The sequence below is a fragment of the Sus scrofa genome, chromosome 5 (genome assembly GCF_054392235.1).
Source record: "Sus scrofa isolate SSC_HxYL_T2T_F1_AM1 chromosome 5, Sscrofa_HxYL_maternal_Yorkshire_Landrace_v2.0, whole genome shotgun sequence".
Lineage (NCBI taxonomy): Eukaryota > Metazoa > Chordata > Mammalia > Artiodactyla > Suidae > Sus > Sus scrofa.
The window spans coordinates 3,385,697-3,401,798 of record NC_139387.1 but is presented as its reverse complement, the minus strand read 5'-3'; the positions used below and the strand labels follow the sequence as shown (position 1 = coordinate 3,401,798).

General features: G+C 60.9%; 1 protein-coding gene across 5 annotated transcripts in view; it reads left to right on the top strand.

Annotated features, from left to right (window-relative positions):
* LOC110260611 (uncharacterized) overlaps positions 1-16,102 on the top strand; it is a 56,570-nt gene that overhangs the window by 23,856 nt on the left and 16,612 nt on the right. The window lies entirely within an intron of this gene.

The following is a 16,102-nucleotide window of genomic DNA, read 5'->3' as shown; positions in this document are numbered from 1 at the left end:
CAGCAGGTTATCGGAGTCTGGCCTGATTTGGTGAGGGCACCCACAAGCCCTCGGACACCCGCCCCGGCTGGTTGGACAAGCCTGGCCCAAAGTTCATGCTGGACAGACGTTTTCTGAATTAATAGAATGAGCAGAATTTTACTCTGAGGCCTGCCCACAAGCTACCTTCTTCTTGGCTCCGCTACTTCGGGGAGTAACCCTCGTTCCTGCTCGAGGCCCAGCTTCGACGCAGCCAGGAAGGCGCCTGGGAAAGCCAGGCCCGGGTCCCAGGCCCGCGCTGGGGACTCCAGGAGGAATTGATCAGGCTGGGGCTTGTGGTGGGAGCATGGGGAAACTAGCCTTCCTAGTGTTGGGTGTCATTGGGCAGGCCGTGGGGGACCATCGGCCGAGACCTCCCGCAGCTTAGGGGTGCAGGACAGACGAGGGAGTGGCCCCGATCCGGGTGGGCAAGGAGGGGCCCCCGCCCACCCGCCAAGCTTCCCTTTTATCCAAAAGACTTTGTTGGCAAATTATAGTATCTGGCTTGAAAATGAGCTTTTGTTTTTTTCTAAATTGCTGTTGCATCTTAAAAAAAAAAAAAAAAGCTGGAACCTCTTAGCTGTGGTCTGTTCCACCTTCTGTGTGAACCCAGAAAAAAAAAAAATGCTTTGAAGAGCGCGCTCTTGGGGGGGCAGAGGGGTACGACCATAACAGCCTCGGAACCCCCCGCCCCCGAGAAGAATTGGTGAACTGAACATGGGAAAGGCTGAAATCTTGTGACGTGAGGCAGAACAACCCTAAAACACAAGCTTTTATTTACCTTTTTTTTTTGAGGTGTGGGGCTTTGAAAGTACAATCCTGCATGGCCTTACTGTGAATGGATGGGCACTTTGTCTCGGTCCGGATGCAGGAGTCCTGCCTTTAGAGGCAGCTCAGAAGCCCTGTGGATGGATCGTACGAGCGCCCCGGCCCAGCCCACTTGCAGCCAGTGGTAGGAGGCTTGCCGAGCAGAGATGTGACCGGCCGAGACTGCGGTTATTATCGCCAAATGAGACTGGTAGTTGTGGTTAGAAATGGTGTGCCCGGGACACACAGAGTAAAGCCCAATTTTTCTCTTTCTTTTTTGGGAGTAATAGAATTTTCCCTTGAGATTAAAGGAAGGAGGCTGTCCCGAGGCCTTTGGTTTCCAGCGCCGGGGCTGGGTTTTCCTGTGAATCACCGTTCCTTGATTCTGAGATTTCGGAGGGTACGAAGAAGAGCAGCTAGCTGAAAGATTTACCTGCTGATTTGGGCTTCTTAAATCTAGATTCGCCTTTTATGTGTTTAAGAGCGATATTTACATTCAAATCAGCCTTTTATAATTGCATTTTAAATTATAATGAAATGATGGAGCCGGGGCTGCGGTCTTCCCTAGGTTTTTACAGTACGAGCCACTCTGCTGGGCTGCATGTCACATTCCCCCCCCCCCCCCCCGCCCCCGGGTTCCCCACCAGGTGTAAACAGGCCTTGGCAGGGGGCTGCTGGCCTGGAGGACCCCATGTGCCCTGAGCGCGTCAGGGTCCGTGCATGTCACCTGCGGGGCCCTCCCCACCCTGCCAGGAGGGAAAGGGCTTGTGGCTGGGGATTCTGGCCCCGACCCAGTGGCAAGGCTGCCAAGCCTTGCGGCATGCGGTTCAGTCTGAGAAGGGCCTGGTTTGGGCCTGGCTGTGTCCTGGGCCCCGCGCTGACCCGCCAGCCCTAGGGTCGAGGCCACTATCTCCTGGATGGCCAGCGGGGCACAGCAGCGGCCGCTTCTGGTGGTGGTGACGTTGGGTGTGTCGGGGTGGGGGCCTGCCCGCCTTCTCCTGCAGCCCTAAGCCAGGTTGCACCTCCTTTCTCCCATCGGGGTGGCGCCCAGATGGCCCCGTGGTTTTCAGTGGCTTCCCCCAGGGAGCTCGAGGGACCCTCTCCTCCTGGGGCCAGGTTGTTGGCAGCCGTGCCAAGCCGTTCCTGGAATGGCATTCCCAGCGTTCCTGGTCGGGCGCGTGGCATCGGAATCCTACCTGCTTTGTCTCTGGCATCAGCTGGTGAGCTAGTCACGTGGCCGTGTGCGTGAGCCCGGAGCCCGAGGACCAGAGGACTCCTCCCGGCTGCTTCCTTCTCGCTCGCTCACCCCCCCACCCTTGTGCTTTGGGCACGGCCGTCTCTGAGCAGGCATAAAGCAGTATTACAATAAAACGTACTCCAGGCAGCCGGGGGAGCTCCCATCCACAGATGCTGAGGGTGCAGCCCGCCCCGGCCCTCCCATCGCTACCTACCCGCAGAAAGGCCCGCCAGCTGGGGAGCAGGCCCGGGGCCCGTGGTGAGCTCTGGCCGCCGCGGCCCAGCCTCAGTCCCCCCATGCTGTCTCTTCTGCTCCCAGAGCTGGCCTTGCCTGCCCGGGGGCCCCTGCCCACGCTTGCAGCCTCTGGCTTACCCTGCACAGGGACAGCCCGGCGGTCATCGCCTCAGCTCCTGGCCACAGAAAGGGCCGAAGGCTGGCCGCGTGGCCCGGTGCCTGCAGGAGAGGGCCGCCCGGTCTGATAGCTCTCCAAATCCAAGGGCCCACCTTAGAACCTCGGGCCCACTCATCCAGGTCAGGCACGGGCCGCCTTTCGTCCCTGGGGTAGGGGATTTGCCCTGGTGAAACCGGTGGATCTGTGACCGTCCGTGTGGCGTGCGGTGAGGGTCCGGGAGCCGACCCTGGTGCCTGGCTGTGTGCGTTTCTGATCGTGTCATCTCTGCAGGCCCCCAAGTGGTAGGAGCCACGGTCTGTGTGCCGAGTACAGGGTACGGCGGGCGGGGGGAATCTGAGGCTGGCAGAGGTGGCCTGGCCGGCCCAGGGGCAGGTGGCCGCTCGGATGCAGGGCCAGGGCAAAGCGGGGGGGGGGCCCGGCTCTCAGTCCGGCCGCCCCAGCCTCCCGGGGCGTGGGCTGGAGTGGGCTCGCCCCGGTGCTGGCCGCCGCCTGCCCCGCGGCCGGCAGGGCCCGGCGCGGGAACAATGCGGCCTCTATCCCCCGAGCAGGCGGGCCGCCTGCAACATGGCGCCCGGGCCGCGCCACCTGTGCGCAGGGAGGGCTGGCACCCGGGCTGGCACCCGGGCCGGCCCGGCTCCCGGCGTCCCCCTCGGGCCGGCCGCTGAGTGGCCAGACGCTCCTGCTGCCTCCGCCCTCTCCCACTCGGCCGGCCCCCCTTCCCGGTGGTGGGTTTGGGGGTCCGGCCCACCCGCCTCTGCCACGTCTGCCATCCTCCCGGCACCCATGAGCATCTTTCAAAAATTCCCGGTGGGCGGGGCCGAGCCGCAGCGGCCGCCTCTGGCCCCCCCTTCCCCGGGCAGCCAGTGCCAGATGAGAGCAGGAGACAAAAGTAGCATTTTCCTCGTCCCCCTGGGCTGGCAGCAGGGCCTCCCTACCGCCACTTGGCTCCTGGCAGCCCTGCCTCCGGGGGCCAGGGTGGCCAAGGCCCAGGCTGCGCCGGCCAGGACCGAGGGACCGAGGGACGGTGGTGGCCGGAGACCAGGCGCCCGAGGGCCTGCGGGACCGGGGCTGGGCCCCCCCCCCCCCCGGGCCAGCGGGACCTGCCCTCCTCCGCTTGCCACGGGGACCGGCCGGGCCGGGGACACCGTGTTCGCTTCCCGGCTTCGCGATGCTGCGCGTCCTCCCGCACCGGGTGAGTCCCTTCCTCCCTCCTCCCGGGCCGGAGACAAGGAGGGCTCTGCCATCTTGTGTCGGTGCGGGTTAGCGTTTCCTTGGCTCTAATTGGTTCTCCGAAATTCAAAATTCTATTTCAGGGCCCCCCCCCCATATCTTCAGTGAAGTAAGCCCTTCCAAAAACTGCAGGGAAAATGTAGACGCCAAACCTGGTTATTTTTAAGATCCAAAGCCACAGGCTTGAGGAATCATCATAAAAATGAATGTTTGTTATCTCACAGTAGCTGCATGTTCAATTATCATTTGAACGACTGTTTCAGGAGGTATTCGTACGCACGGCCTACTCTTTCATGCTCAGTTGTGTCAGTTTCGGGGGGGGGGGGTCTCATTATTATTATCATCATCATTGTCATTATTATTTTAATTTTGGGTGGTGCCAGGGGTGGCACAGGGAAAAACACCAGAACCATCCATGCTCCTTCCAGCAAACTCCTCGGCAGGCAGGGCCAGGCTGGCACACGGGAGGGTGGGTGCTGCTTTGAGAAACAGAGGCCCTTTCATTTCATCCGGCATCTTGAATGCTGCCATGTCCACAAGTTTAGGAATCCAGTTCTTTCTCCCTTTTATTTTATTTTTGGGGGGGCCGGGGGGGGAAGAAGAAGCTCTTTTCGGTGCTCAGCTCAGTGTGGGGGAAATCTCTTCGGTTGTTTGGGGCTTTGTTTTTTTAAGCACTTATTTAAGCCCGGGGCTTCCAGCTAGCCTTGCCCTGCCTGGTTTATAACTGCCCTGCCCACAGACGGCTCACGGGGGGCACGTCCACCAGACCAGCCCTCGGGGGCCCTGAGTGGTCCCAGGGCCTGCCTGTGCCCTGATCCTGTCCTGGTTTCCCACCTGCAGAGCTGTGGCCCCAGCCATCCTGACTGGCCAGGGCTGAACGGTGGACCGTCGGGCAGGGAGTCAGTCCCCAGGCCACGCTGCCGCTGCTGTCCAGGAACTGGGGTCCATGGCTGCCCGCGTTTCTCTGTTGGTCCCTGAAGCTTTTCATTTAAGACGTGGTCTTTGCAGAGTGCAGCTCCAAGCTCACCTCGCTCCTCTGGCAGGCTGACAAAGCTCCCGCAGACACAGCCTGGGTTCCCCACGTTCGAGGGTAGCCAGGGTCTTGATTTACAGAACATGGGAGATCAGGCCCAGGAAGTGCTGGGGTGCAACTCAGAGGAAAATTCCCACGTAAATAGGTTTTTTGGTTATTTTCTGGCATCAGAGGCGTTCGGGTCCTGTGTGTGCCGGCCTGAGCCGCCGGCTGGCCGGAGCAGACACCAGCAAATGTTGAAAGTGAGCTCAGCGCACGAGGAATATCTGCGGCCGCTTTTGTTCTTAGATTAGACAGCAGTCGGTACTGGAGGACTTGGGGCTGCAGAGACAGGCATCTCTGTAGCAGAGATAATTAAAACATTTTCATGACTATGACAGCCACATTCTGCTGCTGCAAGCTGGAAGATCACTCCACCCAAATATTTAGCAAGCACCAAATAAAACACTGGTGGCAAAATAAAAGTAATAGCAAGAAACAGAGTGTCATAAATTCTAAAGGCAGAGGAGTCGAGAGACTAGAGAAGCTGGTAGAGGGGGCGGGGAGGGGGGTAATCATTTGGAAAGAATTTAGACTTCTCAGAGCTGCCCACTCCTCCTTTTTTTTTTAATTTTATTTTTTGTTATAATTAACGTTGGTGAATCGGCCTTTAATTCTAAATCCTGGAGCGATAGTCCCATTTCCTGAGAGTTAACTCGCCGTCTTTTTGGACAGGGTAGGGGCAGGTAGCATAAAATCAATTAATCTCCATAAATGAGCATTTTCCCTCTAAATTAGTATCTTCCTCTGAGGTTCTGTTCCTCTAATCGTCTTACTGTATCTGGATAATACATTTTCCAGCATACATCTTATGCAGTTGGGATAGTTAGATGAGACCAAATATCATCTTAGTTTTTTAACTCGGGTCGTAACACTTTATCTTTCCCAAACAGTAAAATTCCATGAAGGTTTTTGTTTGTTTGTTTGGTTTTGTTTTTTTAATCAGGCAAAAATATCAGCATTCTCCATGGTACCCAGTACGTAGCGATATTTTTTTCGAAGAAAGTACCACGCATCTCAGTTTTCACATGATCTCGCTTCTATATAAATTCCACTATAGACTGAAATTATACATTCTCGCAGCACAGATGGGCTGGTCTGTCATTACGACTGCTGGGTCCTTGTTGGAACACACAGCATATTTCAGTGTGGCGTCGACAATTTCGAAGAACTGAGGTCAAAATAAACAAGTTGCATTTGTGTATAAAAACAGCCTTATTAAATGATCTTCTGATCCCCCGGGGGGGGGTGGGGAAATGGGTAGAGGAACAACCATCACCTTCATTAAACTTTAATTTCACATTTGATCTTTCAGCTGCACCTTTTGAAGACTCCAAACGCCTTCTGTCAGAGGAGCTTACCTGTTGTAATCAATTACCAATTTTTAGTCTTGTTTGCCTCATGAACGGTGTGACCCTAGGTGTATATTCAAAATGATGGGGTTTGGCACTTTTTGATTTTAATATCATCATAATCTCTATAGGAAAGACATTCAGTCCTTAACTGTCCTATGTAGACGTCCATAAAATTATTTTGAGAAGCTTCCCCAAAAATCAGATGATCACTATTTTGCCTGGTCGAAAGGTACATTGAAGTCCCAGCTGAAATAAATAAGTAAATAAATAAACTCAACAGGTAAACGACACAGAGTAGCTATAAACTTAAAAAAAAAAAAAATTATCTCGCCAAGATAACAAAGTGTAGAATTTATTGGTCCATATCAACGCACATGAGGGCAGAGGGGTTTTACAGCCACAATAATTTGCAAATGATGATAACTGTTTATTTTGCGAATTTGCTCACATTATGATGTAATCGGTTCCAAGGGCTCCCCGCCCCGTATTTTTCAATGTTCGCTTCCGCGCATCTGATTCTGGAGCCAGGCTCTGGGGCTCTCAGCCCGCGAGGCCCTTCCTGCCCTTCCTGGCGGGAACAGCACACCCAGGTGCCCTGGGCCGCGTCCTGGATGCTCCCAGCCCCCTTCCGTTTGCTGGCAGGAGGGCTTTGTTGTGGCCTGTTTATTTTAAGGAAGGTGCCTGTTGGCGGAGATACTGGGAGTAATAGGGAAAGTGAGGCGGGATGGAAGTGGCCAGAGCCCTTTAGGAGCTGCTTTCTGCTCTTGGATGGTTAACCACCTCATCCTTCCTGATTTGGGCCTTTGAGGCCCGTCTCCACCAGACCGTCCGTATTTACCGTCAGCCCCGGGGGTCCTGACAATCAGGAAATGGGACCTCCCAGCTTCCTGAGTCGGGGTCTCTGGACCCCGGCCTCACGGGGCGGGGACAGTGATGGAGACAGTGGCACCGGGCCGCCTTCGCGTTTGGAAGAGGAGGGTGGAGGAGAGCACGGCCCCCGGACTCGTGGTCGGGGTGCAGCCCCCCTGTTTTTATTTCGTGGCCGAGCTGAGCAAGAGTGAGGCCTTTCACCTCTCGGTGCCTCAGTCCCCTCGTCTGTCAAATGGGCCCAGAAAGTGTCCCTGCTTTGTGGGAACATGTGAAGCGCCTGGCACGACCCTCGGTTCATAGAGTGCCCAGGACCCGCCGTAGGTGCTGGGTCAGAAATGATTGATTTGCGAGTCAGAAATGCCAGCAGGGCAGGGCCCCGGTGGCTGTCCCTCCAGGCCCTCCAGGGGAGGCCTGAGCCTGAGAGCTTCGACCAGATGATGAGAGTTGCGATGGGATTTGAACCCAGGCCCGCCGCCCGCAAAGCCCGCGTGCTTCTGCCTTAAGTGGGAGTGTCCGCGCGGCAGCCCGAGGGGACGGCGGCTCTTGGCCCTGGGTGTGCCCCTCGGCGGAGCCGTCACACCCGCTCCCCGCTGCCCGGGCGCTTCTCCCGGCACTGGGTGGACAGGCGCTGCGGGCACCGGGTCTGTGGGCCCCGCCAGGCCCCCGCTGTCCCCTCGGAGGGGCGGGCTGCCCCGCTGGCCGGCCATTTGCGGACGGGGAGGACCGCGCGGAGCCTCCACCCTGGGGAGGAAATGGCGTCGCGGGCAGGAGCCCGGAAGGCGGGCGGGGACGGGAGGTGCCCGGGCTGGGCCCGTCGCCGTGCCGGCGCCCTCCTGCGGGCAGCGGGCAGCAGGGCCGGCCTTCCACGCAGGCCTGCGTGTGGGTGCCCGCGTGCACGGGTGCATGTGTGCGCCCGCGTGTGCATCTGCCTGCCAGGCTCCGGCCCTGAGCCATACACCCTGGCGCTTTCGCGGGCTCAGTTTCCCCGCCAGGAGCACGATGGGGACTGGGGCGCCTTTGATGAGACGCCGTGAGCCCCAGCCCACGTCTGTGCAAACGAGGCCTTGATGAGCGGGATTCTCGAGTCCCTCTTGACTCGGGAGGCCTGGCGTCTCTCACCTTTAAGACGAGGGTGACAGCATTGGCCTCGGGGACCGGTCAGACTCGGCAAGCCGTCCGAGAGGCCGCCGCTGGCCTGGCTCATCCCTCGCTGCAGCCTCGGAGGAGGCGACCGGAGGCCTGGGCTCTCGGGTGGGCAGCCTGCCCTCCTCTGCCTCGGTTTCCCCGTCTGTGGGGCAGGAGAGGAGCCCTCCCCACGGGCTTCTTGGGAGTTAGGTGATGTCACCTGCTGTTGACGGGAGCAGGTTTGGGGGGGACCCTGGAAAACGGCCCAACCTCGGGTCCCTGTGACCCCCGGCTCCCCGTGACTCTTGATGGAGGCAGAGGCCGGGCCGCCAACCCCCAGAAGGGAGTGGTGGCCGGGGGCCTGGGGACCTGGCTGCTGGGTTGCTGGCGCGGGAGGGAACCTCTGGCTGTTTCTGGGAGCCGGCCCTGCCCGGGATTCCTGCAGTGGGTGTGCCCGCCTTCCGGGCGTGGGTGGAGGGACCCTGGAGGCGGGCGGCCCTTCCTGCGCTCCCGCTGCCGTCGCGGCCTCTTGGTGGTGCTGCCTCTTCTAGCTCAAGGGGACGAGGAGTCAGTCCCACCTGCGCCACAGGCTGGGCACAGGCACGGGCACTGGACAGGGCAGCCCAGGCCTTCAGCTGCTGCCTGGGGCTCGGTGGCGTGGAGAGGGTGCCCTCCAGCCTGGTGCCTTGGTCGTGAGCACACAGTTTTAAGTTGCCCTGTGCCAATGCTTCCCAGGCTCCCAGCACGAGATGGGCGGGTGAGAGGGCCTGCAGGGCTTCAGCTTCGTCCTGGGTGCTCCTGCCCGGGCCTGGACAGACACCTCCAGGTGGCCACTCTCGGGCCTGGCAGTGTGGCAGGCCATCGTGGCCCACAGCCTCGGTGGTACCAGCAGGGACAGGCCTGGCGCCACAGTGTCCAGCTGCCGGGAAGGGCGGGTGAGACTGGCCAGGGCAGGACCCGTGGGGGCCAGGGTGGCCGAAACCCCCTGCCGTGGCTCACTGGAGAGAGTTGGGGGTCACCGTTGTCTCCCTAAGGGAGGCCAGCATGTGTCTCATGGTGCAGACAGGACTCAGCTCCCGCGGTTGGGAAGAACTGACCTTCATTGACCTACTAAGCGCCAGGGCCGGGGACTTTAATCCATTTTTAAATTTAATCTGCCCAATTCCATTTCGTTTCAATGTCCAGTCAGAGCCAGCAGGTGCCAGCACTGTTCTGGTGCTGGCACAGGGCAGCAGCAGGACGCCCGCATCCCTGCCTGTGTGGACGGTGGGTGTTAACTCTTCTCTGAGAAAACCGAGGCTCAGAGAGGCCAGAGTCACACAGCCGGCTGGCCACAGGGCCTGCACCCCAAGCTGGGTCTCGCACTGCAGGACCCACCCTCTGCCCAGGCCGGGTGCGAACAGCTGGGCAAGGGGCCCTTGTTTCTCGCCATCCTCTCGGATGCTGACTCAGCGGGCTCTCCCCAGATGCCCGTCACCAGGAGGACCTGTCCTGAGGCCTGGGTCCTCCGCCCCAGGGACAGCCAGGATTTGCCTCCCTCCCTCCCTCCCCTCCGGGGCCCCCCAGGACCCCTCTCTGCCTGGTTGCTGTCACTCCAGGAGCAGGGGCCTGCTGGTCGGGCTGACCACACCCCGAGCGCCCCGCTGGGCGAGGGCTCCAGGCCTTTGTGCCGAGAGTGCTGGCCGGGTGTGGACAGGGTGCGGCGTGGCAGCAGGCGACGAGGAGGAGGGAGCCGTGGGTTGGTCCTTCCTCCCCGTGTGCCTGCGGCCCAGAGTGGGAAACGTATGTGGTTTTAGGCCCAGGTGATCTTAGAAGCGCTGCAGAGCTTAACACTCAAACCCCAGGAGGAAAACTGTGGGTCGATGTTGCAGAAGCTGAAGTGGGCAAGACCGTTGGCCGGCTCGCACGGTCTCAGGATGCTCCTTGCTGCTCCCTGCCAGTCAGTCCTTCCATCGCATCGGGGGCCCGCGGTGTGGACCAGGAGCCCCGGGTTTTTCTCAGGTTTGGCAGCAAAGGGCTCGTTACGCCCCCCAGCCCCCAGCATCAGAGGGACCCTGACTTCGCTCCTGTGGAGACACGCACACCTTATCTTCGGGTCTGTGGGTTGGCTGCGAGATGGTGTCACCACGGCTGGGTCCCAGGTCGGGGGGCTCCCTGGGGTGAAGGCAGAGCAGAGGTGTCTGGGTGCCGCGTACAAGCTCTCGTGAAACCTGCTCTCTGCCCGCGAATAGGGGGCACTGGCAGGGCTGAGAGACCCTGCGGTCTGTCTCTGCAGGGCCCCTCCCTGGTGCTCCTGCCCCCCGATCCCCAGGCTTCCTTGTGGTTCAGAGAGGCTCAGAGCCCGCTGGACTCTCCCAGGACACCTGAGAGAGGTGAGGGGCCTGCTCTGGGCGGCCCGGCTCGGGGTGCAGGAGCGGGTGGCAGCATCGTCCAGGGGCCAGGGGCGTGGAGCAGACCTTACGGAGTGTCGGGTCCTTCCTGGAGGGCTAGAGCCCAGATCGGCGGGGGTGCCAGCTCACAGGGCAGGGGACCTTGCTCAGCAACCGTGGGCCCTCCTGGGGGCCCAGGCCCAGGCTGAGGTGGTGCCGAGTGGGAGCTGGCCCAGCCGGGTGCCAAGCAAAGGGGCAGCCTGGAGGCCCCAGCGCATGTACCCGCGGAATCAGGGAGCCTCCTGGAGGTGGCACACCCACAGCCCAGGCTCGTTACCGAATCCAGCCCTGGGCCTGCCACGTCCCAGGGCCCTGCTGCCAGGCGCGGCCCCTCCCACCGCCCCACGCCAGCCCTGCACAGGCCACATCTGCTGCCGCAGCCGTGCCAGAGCTCCGCCTACCCGGCTCCGTCCCCATGGAAACCATGGGGAGGGGGGGTCCTGCTGCATTTGGCCCGCTGACTGGTTTCCATTAGAGCCAGCCCGCTTTCCTTGAGACTTGCCCTGAGGTTCAGGGCTCCCCCCGAGGGGTTTCTTTCCACATTTCCCCAGCGCTGGCCTGCCCTGTGCCAGGGGACCCAGCGGTCTGGGCCTGCCCGTCCTGGCTGACATCCCTCGGTGGAGTGAGCGCCCAGAGTCCCGCCCAGGGCCTTGGCCAGTCCTGGTCTTAACAGGCTACAGGCCCAGGCTCTGTCTTTTCTTGCCCAAGACCAGCAGCTGCTGAGGATCAGACGCAGGACCTGAGTCAGGGGCCCCGGGCTCCGTCGCGCAGGGCTGTGCCGTAGAACCACGGGCGGGGGGGGGAGCCTTGAAGAAGCCCCTTCGCCTCTCTGGGCCTCAGTTTACCCATCGGTGAAACGAGAGGGCTGAACTGTTCCTGCAGTTTCTTGGAAGGCCGAGAGAAAGAGAGAAAATGAAGCTGCGGCAACGCCAGCTCTTCTGGAGTCTCCGTTCGGGGATTTTTGTTTGTTTTCAAAGAGCGATTTTTTTTTTTTTTTTTTTTTTTAAAGGAAGGAGCTGTGGAATTTGACCGGAGATCAGATTTGAGAGGCCAAGAGGCAGCCAGAGCCCGTGGACCCACGGCATGGGAAGGCCTGGCCCGGCCGTAGGCGGCCAGAGGCCTGTGCAGCTGTGCCCGCCAGGCTGCACTTGGCATCTGTTGGGTGCCCAGTGACCTGGCCATGAATGCTGTGAGCAGAGGCATGAAATGTGCCCCTGATGGATCCAGAGGGCTCTGGAAAACTACCCAAGAGGTTTCGGAGGTCAGCAACGTGGGCAGAAAATGAGATCCAGCTTTGAAAAAAACCCAGGCGGCTCATCCTCCAGGGAGACCGACGGGCCTGCCAGAGGCCTGGGGGCACCAAAGCTCCATTGTCTTTGAGGAGCTCGCCCAGGGCTGGTTCAGGGCAGCTGCCCCAGACCCCGCCTGGTGCCCCAAAGGAGGTGCCAACTTCCCCACCTCGTGGGGGGGGGGCGGTGTTCGCAGGAGCTGATGGGTGACAACTTGGGGACTTTTTGCCCAACCTGCCAACTGGGTGGTTCGGCTCCTCCCAGAGAACTCAGCTCGCAGGTGCTTGTCGTGAAATGTCACAGATACCTCTGCTGGGCCACTGCCACTGCCGTCCTGGGGGCACTGACCAGCTTAGGGTGGGAGCAGAACCTTAGGGGCGACAGGCCTTCAAGGCAGCGGGGAGCAGATTGCCGGGTGGCTAGGGCAATGGAGAGTAACCCTGAGCCGCCGGTTCGTGTGGAAATTAGGTGAGGGTTGGGGTCACGGCTGGATTCGCGATGGGCGACGACACGGGGGGGCTGCACCCGCCCCGGGTCCTCACCGCGCGCAGAGCAGGCTGCCAGTCCCAGAGGGACCCTCACCCAGCCCGTCTCCAGGGAAGCCGAAACCGTCCCTCAAGGTCGCCTGGAACCTGCTGCTGGAAGGCCCTGGGGTCCACGATGGTGCTTCCTCTTCCTCGTCCGGGCCCAGGGACCCAGTCCCTCCCCACCCGCAGCTGCAGACCGGCCTGCGGCCCGAGTCCACCTGGCTTTGCAATAGATGGTGGCGGCGGGAGAAGCAGCTGCCATGCCCTGCGGACACTGTCACAGCAGCTCAAAGGGTAGGCTGCTAGCGTCTTGAGTTTTCTGTCCTGGGCAGGAATGAAAGTTTGGTTGAATAGGGGCGCCCCCCGGCCCGCCCTCCCGCGCCCCAGGAAAGCGGGCCGAGGGAGCGAGCGGGGCGCAGCAGGCGGCTGCCCCCCACCTCCGGCCGAGGTTGATTTAGACACACGGGGAGACTGGATGACGTGGGAGGTGCAGGAAATTTCCCGGGGAGAGCGGGGAGAGAAGAAAGAGGAGCTTAAGGGCCCAGGTGATCATAAAGCCCGGGTGGTGATTTACGGCGGGCGGGTCCTCCGCCGTCTGCATTGCCCCCGCCCAGCCCTGTCCTCTGTGCCCGGGGTCCCACTCGGAAGGGACCCAGGGTGGGAGAGCAGCAAGGCCCCTGGGCACCGTCTGGCACCCAGGCTCGGCTTTGTGTCATGGGGAGCCCCTCAGCGTGCCCGGCTCTGATGTCTGTCATTTGGGGCGACCTCATGGAACCCTGATGCGCCCCTAGGCAGAAAGCTGGGGGCCAGGAGGCTGAGCCCCTCGCTCAGATCTAAATGGTGGCACCTGAACCAGACTAGCCAGCGTCCTCAACCCTGGACCCTTCCCTCTGCCCACTGCTGTGTTCGGGGCCTCGGGCAGACAGCCCATTAGAGGGAGCAGCTGTCACTGTTGGGAGGGAAACAGCCGAGACTGTGGAGTCGCAGAAGCGAGAAGGTACGGTTTGTGGCTTGGCCTGGGACTGCTGTGCTGCTCGACGAGAGAGGCCGGGCGGGCTGCCTGGACGGTGGGCCACCCGGGGCCTGACCTGGGGTGGCTCCCTGGGGACCTTACTGGGGTGGGGGACCACACCCATCCTCTCCCTCCCTCTTGGCCTTCCTGGAGGACGTCCCCACAGCTGCTGACCTGCCCCGTCTGCCTTGACTCCTGTCCCTGCCGCACCCGACCGTCCCGAGCTCTTCCGGTTCTGCAGTCTTGCAGCATATTTCTCCGGCCCGGCCCGGAACCTGCCCTCGCTCAGGCCTCCGCCCCGTCTGCCACCTTGCGGGGCTCCCCTCCAGCTCCTGGCTGAAGTCCAGTCTCCATGGGACTCGAGAGGCCCCCACCAGCCTGCCCTGCCCACCCCCATGGCGCCAGCCTCTACCTCTCCAGATGGCCGCACAGAGTCACCTCCTCCTGGAAGCCCTCCCTGCCCTACAGGCGCATTGCCCTCGGAGACTGGGCGCCCCGGGAGGGACAGGCCACGAGGAGCAGCCTGGCACAGGGCAGGCTCTGGGAGAACGCTTTGTGAATGAACGAAATAGGATCCAGAGAATGAAGTGGAAGACGAGAAGGCCTCGCACCAAACCCTGGCCTCCGCACGGCAGCACGAGCCACCAGGCTGGCCGCAGCGCCCGCCATCCAGGCACTCGGGGAAACACGTGGATAGAGTTTATGCCTCCGCCTCCACCACGTACACTCCCTGTTAGGACACATCCGAGGGGCTTGTGAAACCACACCTCATCACCGACGGCGTGGTGTCCCCGACAGACGACAGAAGGCCCCGAGCTTTGAACGCCCGCAGCCCCGGAGGGCAGGCTGCAGGATGACGCCAGGCAGAGGGAAAACCAGGCTGCTTCCCAGGGGTCCCAGCAGGAGGACCGGCTAGTAGAGGTGCCCGTGGGAGGCTGGGGGGCCTTCACCTCTCAGATCACTGGGCGTGAGAGGCAGGGCTCCGTCAGCCCATCCAGTGTCATGGGTGGGTCTCTGTAAATTGAGATTAGCTGTTTCCAGTTCACAGATGTCCTGCCTGGTCCTGCTCCCACATTGTTGCAGCTCTCGGGGAGCTCTTCCTCCAGGGGGTGATCACAAACTGTGCGGCCCCCTCTCCTCCCCTCCCCCGCAGTGGCCGGTGGTGCCAGGTCAGCCCTGCCCAGCCACGGGGTGGGACCTCTGCAGTCCGTCCACCGTCCACGGCTTGGTGATGGACAAGGATGTCCACCATCCTGCCGGGAATCCTGCATCTTTGTCCAGCTGAGGCAGGGCCGGCGCAGCTTCCATTCCATTCCCGCCTTAACGGTGTACTTTGGGGCCATCAGCGCAGACGCGCGGGCTGGGGCCTCCATCGCATCTCTGGTTCTGCTGCGAGATCTGGGGCTGGTCCCTCCCTTGCCGGGGACCTTGGTTTTGCTCCCACCACCCCGTCTCTGACTTTGGGTGGGTGGGCCTCGGGGAGGTTCCAAGAGGCCAGGTTGGGGGTGGCTGCTTCCGACGTGTGAACGTGCTCCTGGACTTGGAGCTGGGCCCCACTGCTGGGGTCTCCCTGGGGGAGCCAGGAAAGCTGTACGCAAAGAAACGAGAGGTCCACCCTGTTGCTCTTCCCAGGGCGGGAACTGCCCCAGCCCTTCTCCGGAGCGTGGCTGGGTGGTTAAGAAGCTGTGATAAGGCCACTTGGGGGGAAGCGTCTGTGGTGCTTCAGCAGGACCCACGGGGTTTCCATCTGCGTGGGCATCGGCTCTGGGGAAGGCGGAAGCCCCTCTGGGAGGGGAGCCCCGGGCCCTGGGCTCAGGAGGACGCGCCTGCCTTTGCTGCCTCTTTATCCTTTTCCCTGGTGTGTTTAAGGAGCATCTCTTCCTTTTGCAATGGAAACAAGAAATCATTTAAATTACAAAATTAAGCGCCTGGCCAGAGCGAAACTGACCCGCCGGAAATTCTCACTGCATGTTCACCCCAAAAGAGAGACCTTACAAAAGGGGGAGACGCATTTTGTCCCTTTAAAGGAGCAGAGGTGACTTGAGGGGAAGGGGGGGTGCTCTTTGGATGGGGGATGGGGCACCCCCACCCCCAGCCCCAGACGCGGCGGGGCTGCAGCTCTGAGGCAGGGCCCATCCTTATGTCTGTTTTTTTTTTTTTTTGGCTTTTTAGGGTCACATATGGAGGTTCCTGGGCTAGGAGTCGAATCGGAGCTACAGCTGCCCGGCCTACACCACAGCCACAGCAACGCCAGATCCGCGCCGCATCTGCGACCTACACCACAGCTCACGGCAACACCAGATCCTTAACCCACTGAGCGAGGCCAGGGATTGAACCTGCATCCTCGTGGATCCTAGTCGGGTTCTTTACTGCTGAGCCACGACGGGAACTCCCTTATGTCTGCTTCGAATTGATGCCTGAGAGAAAATCTGTAGGGAAAGCAGGCCTCTGTGCTGCTGGGAACCAGAGCCGTTAGTTTGCTGTTACAGATCCTCTGCCCGTGGGCAACAAACCCCACTTGGCAGATGCGCGTCTGGCCTCGGCTTGCTTTTCTGGAGCCGACTTGGTGACGACCTGGTGTTAGCGACTGCCTTTTGTGGGCACCTACTGTGTGCCCGCCCCGCCACTCAGGATCCACGTTAATTCATCTTCCCTGATACCCACTTCGGATGTTAGGGTGTAAACGACCCCTTTTTAAGGTACCAAACCCAGGTTCAGG